The sequence below is a fragment of the Osmia lignaria genome, unplaced genomic scaffold (assembly GCF_051020975.1).
Source record: "Osmia lignaria lignaria isolate PbOS001 unplaced genomic scaffold, iyOsmLign1 scaffold0035, whole genome shotgun sequence".
Taxonomy (NCBI): domain Eukaryota; kingdom Metazoa; phylum Arthropoda; class Insecta; order Hymenoptera; family Megachilidae; genus Osmia; species Osmia lignaria.
This window is the reverse complement of record NW_027478176.1, coordinates 1,010,001-1,015,000: the sequence shown is the minus strand read 5'-3', so window position 1 is coordinate 1,015,000 and position 5,000 is coordinate 1,010,001. Positions and strand designations below refer to the sequence as shown.

At 47.1% G+C, this 5,000-nt stretch overlaps 1 non-coding gene and 1 pseudogene across 1 annotated transcript; both read right to left on the bottom strand.

Annotated features, from left to right (window-relative positions):
- Positions 1-1,980, bottom strand: part of LOC143306729 (large subunit ribosomal RNA) — a 4,530-nt pseudogene extending 2,550 nt beyond the window's left edge.
- Positions 1,981-3,712: 1,732 nt separating this feature from the next.
- On the bottom strand, positions 3,713-3,867 carry LOC143306743 (5.8S ribosomal RNA). The gene has a single exon (XR_013064059.1). It is a non-coding gene; the product is annotated as a 5.8S ribosomal RNA (ribosomal RNA).
- Between the last annotated feature and the right edge of the window lie 1,133 nt (positions 3,868-5,000).

Below are 5,000 nucleotides of genomic sequence, written 5' to 3'. Positions count from 1 at the left end.
CGATTTAGCCATATTTAACAGTTTTGTTGTTGCTTTTTAACTGAGAGCTTTAGGACACCTCATTTACATAGGATTTCTCTTAGGGCTTAGGATCGACTGACTCGTGTGCAACGGCTGTTCACACGAAACCCTTCTCCACGTCAGTCCTCCAGGGCCTCGCTGGAGTATTTGCTACTACCACCAAGATCTGCACCGACGGCGGCTCCAGGCAGGCTCACGCCCAGACCCTTCTGCGCACACCGCCGCGACCCTCCTACTCGTCAGGGCTTCATGGAGGACCAAATTTTGTCCAGCCCCACTTGCCACTGACGGCGGAGTATAGGCGCGACGCTTCAGCGCCATCCATTTTCAGGGCTAGTTGCTTCGGCAGGTGAGTTGTTACACACTCCTTAGCGGATTCCGACTTCCATGGCCACCGTCCTGCTGTCTTAAGCAACCAACGCCTTTCATGGTATCCCATAAGCGTCGACTTAGGCGCCTTAACTCTGCGTTTGGTTCATCCCACAGCGCCAGTTCTGCTTACCAAAATTGGCCCACTTGGCACTCTGATCCAATAATAAAATCTCATGGCTTCATTTGATGCAAGCAAGCCAGAGATCTCACCCATTTAAAGTTTGAGAATAGGTTGAGGTCGTTTCGGCCCCAAGGCCTCTAATCATTCGCTTTACCAGATGAGACTCGCAATAACGTTCGAGCGAGTGCCAGCTATCCTGAGGGAAACTTCGGAGGGAACCAGCTACTAGATGGTTCGATTAGTCTTTCGCCCCTATACCCAGTTCCGACGATCGATTTGCACGTCAGAATCGCTACGGACCTCCATCAGGGTTTCCCCTGACTTCGTCCTGACCAGGCATAGTTCACCATCTTTCGGGTCCCAACGTGTACGCTCTAGGTGCGCCTCTTCTCGCAATGAGAACGAGACGCCCCGGGAGTGCGAGGCCTAATCGTAACGAGGCCCATCCTCCCTAGGTCGACGCAGAGGACGACATTCACTTTCATTTCGCCTTTAGGTTTATTTATATCCCAATGACTTGCGCACATGTTAGACTCCTTGGTCCGTGTTTCAAGACGGGTCCTGAGAGTACCCAAAGCAATAGCGTCGCCGACCGGTAATTCAAAGCTTGGCCAGTCCAAGGACTCCTCCTGCTAACAGCTGGCCAGACCCGGGGACGGCGCATAGTCCGTACATCCGGGTAATTATAACTGAACCTAGCTTGCGGCGGTCCTGACGCACACACATTCGAAAATGGATTGGTTGCGGCCTGATACCGTCTGAGTACCGTCGCGCAGTCGGCCAGGCAACCGAGGGTCTGTCACGAACACCGTTAAGGTGACGGACAGGCTCCGCCTCGGACCGTAGACCGACACGCAACGGGTCGCGACGTTCTACTAGGGGAGAAGTGCACGACTACCTCGCCGGAACATTCGCCGAAGGTGGTGTGCCCTCGCTAATGGAACCCGAAGGTCCATCCGGGGCATCGCGCACCAACGGGAGCCAGCGTTGTTGACGATGAATCTCCCCATTCGATCTTTTGGGTTTCTCAGGTTTACCCCTGAACGGTTTCACGTACTCTTGAACTCTCTCTTCAAAGTTCTTTTCAACTTTCCCTCACGGTACTTGTTCGCTATCGGTCTCGTGGTCGTATTTAGCCTTAGATGGAGTTTACCACCCACTTAGGGCTGCACTCTCAAGCAACCCGACTCTAAGGAGAGATCCTCCCGAAACGCGTACCGGTCACTACGGGCCTGGCACCCTCTATGGGTAAATGGCCCCATTCAAGATGGACTTGGACGCAATTCGATGTCTCGGGATAAACGGATCCTCCTGAACACTACATTTCCCAGCGGCGGTACCGCGGGATTCAGTGCTGGGCTCATTCCTGTTCGCTCGCCGCTACTAAGGAAATCCTAGTTAGTTTCTTTTCCTCCGCTTAATAATATGCTTAAATTCAGCGGGTAATCTCGCCTACTCTGAGGTCGTCAATTTCTTTGGTTTCATCGAAAGGTGAATAATGATGCTCGATGCAAAAAAAAAAAAAATAAACGAAAAGAAGCAAAAAAGCAAACACGTAGAGAAACTGTGCGTGAATCAACCTTTCGCATATTCAATTTTTCCTCCTCTCTCGTTTCAAAATGTTTGTATTTATCGTTCGATGAAACGAGCACAAGAGGGAAAAAAAAGTTGAGACACGACGTTCCCATAATTTTCGTGTTATTTCCTTTTTGCTTCAAACATTTTGCGGACTGCAGCTTCGTCGTATTGCTTTTATCAATTTTTAACAATTTCAAAGCGAAGACAACTCGCAAGACGATCCATTTCGTCTCGGTTCAATTTTAACGTCCGTCCGTATTATTTTTTGTTCCACAAGAGATTTCGAATAGGTTTCTTTATTTATCATCCCTTCTTTTCGAGCGCCACGGAAGCAAGAGGAAAAGCAAGAGCGAGAGAACATTTCGCGTATACTTCATTTAACAATTTTAACCAACACGCGATGTACTCCACACACCTCTTAGATTTAACAACTGCTTTTCTCTTCTTCTCCCCTTAGCGCAAGGGTAAACCCCATTTGTCTCTTCTTTGGAACGCAACAAAACTTTCGAGGACTGGACGACCGAGCGATGGTCGCGCGGTCTTCGCTTATCTTTAACAAACGAAGTAGTCCGTATGTATTCTAAATGTTGAAGCCTCCTAGAGCTTTAAGCCATGCGAGACATTGAAATGCTGTTTTAACGGGAGCATGCATAATTGCTGCAAACATACTTTTATCACAAGTTCTAGCCACGCCACGGAGGCTTCGAAGTTCCTTCACCATTCGCTTTCCTCTCTTTTGTTACACAGTTTCAGACTACGATCAGGGGTACCGAAACGCTGTATTGATTGTAAACAACCATTTTTATCTTGGAGCGGAGCGTTCCTTTACTCGTTAGATTTGTCTTGTCGCGTGTGTATTCGCTTTTTCGACGCTTTTTAACCATTTAACTTGTTTAGCGAAGCTAAACGCACAGACAGACAAAAAAAAAGGAACAGCATCGCGCGTCAAACAGCGACGACCCATCTGAAGCGATCTTTCATTTATACACCGTTTGTAAACAGAGAGATGTATAAAGCGCGGGGAATCATTCGAAACCCTGGGGCTATTCGAGCTTGCATTTCAGCAAATTATCATCTCAAACATTTCACTCGTTTGCTTTTTCTAAATTTATAGGAGAGCTTCTTTCGTTTATTTTTGACACACCTTTCGTAAATATCGTTTCTGGCAACGTCGGGAGCGTGGATTTCTACAAGTGAACAATCGCGCCGATCCGATAACTTCCAGCAGGATGGAGAATCTTTATAGATTATCTTCCGAGAACTCGGTGCTTTCACGGGCGGTCGTTTATAAATTTTAACGAACGACTCGCGCGCCGTGACGCACTTGCGCTAGTTCGAAGAGATATTTCGAAATTTGTTTCTCTCCTTTAACGGCCTGCATTTAGTGTATCGGTTGCGATTTTCGTCACATCGTTTCCACGACAAACGCCGACGAACTGCCCAACTATCGCTCGTACGTTGCGACTCTTTCTTTGTTTATCGTTCATTCATTCTTTCAATTTCGTTCGATAATCCCGCTCCGAAACGTTCTACTTTCGTTGAACGACGGCGAGATGTTTAGAAAGAAATGAATTACTCTTTTTTCGAGAAGCAAACGCAAGCAGTCTTTTGTTAAGAAAACGACCCTCAGCCAGGCGTGGTCCAGGAATTGTATCCGTGGACCGCAATGTGCGTTCGAAATGTCGATGTTCATGTGTCCTGCAGTTCACACGTTGACGCGCAATTAGCTGCGTTCTTCATCGACCCACGAGCCAAGTGATCCACCGTTCAGGGTAATCGTAAAATTTTGTATTTCAAACTCTTTAGATCTTTAGAGTGTTATTTTCATTATTAACACGCATCACATTCGATACCCACATCACTCTCCCACCCGGCGCGTGCGGGAGAGCGAATTCGGGCGTCGCCAACGTATTTGTTTGTTTGTTCGATCGTTGACGACACGATCGCGTCCAAGGACGGAAACCGTCGGAGAAACGCCCAGTGGCACGCTCCTCTCGACGGTCGGGCGTAAAGTACATTTAAAAACCTTGAAAAGTACGAACGCACACAAGGAATGCGAGCGCGCGTCCTGTCGCTGAATCGTGGGTTGCGAGATTCGAACAGACACACGGCCGGCGACGATCGGTCTAACTAATGGACACATAGTTTTTCAAAGACTCGCTATCGTCGCTTCTCAGCCGGTCCGTAAACAACACACATCGATCAGGCGGACGCACGAATCTTACCACGGTGCGTGTTTCGTAGATTCCAGGTTACCCGCAAGTACCTCTCTCTCCCTCTCGAAAGAGGAATCTCGATCCGTCCTTTTTGGACAATGGAGAAATCTTTTTATCGCAACACGGATGGCAAAGAAACAACCAAAGCGTAGGAGCGTGGGGACGAGAGCGACGAAAAGAACGTCGCGAAAACAAAGTTTCGACGGTTGCTCGTTCTAATACATCGTAGTTTCAACTCTCTCAGTTTTAACCACTCCTAGACGCTTCGTAAACTTTTAACAATTCTTCGCCTCCGCGAGTTTCATTTCGAATAGAGCGAACGCAACACGGACCAAAAAAACTCCGGTGATGCCAGATCATTTAGCAAAGATCAGACGGCGGGTCATCTGTATTCCTTTTCTCTCTTTTTTATATCTTTCCATTTAACTAGGGTGTCGCAACGACGGGTACATTTATATATTTATATATATTGTATTTCAATTTTAATGATCCTTCACTTTCGGTTTGTAATAATATGATCCTTCTTTCATTTCGATCCTTCATATTGTAGGTTAACCAACAGAAGTTTGTTTTTTTACGACTTGTATTTTTGTGGTTTGTTTGTTTGTTTCTTACGACTTGTTTGTACCCGATCAAGTAGACGACGACCCATAAGTATAAGTTAGAGAGATAAAGGTCGAGAGACCTCACGC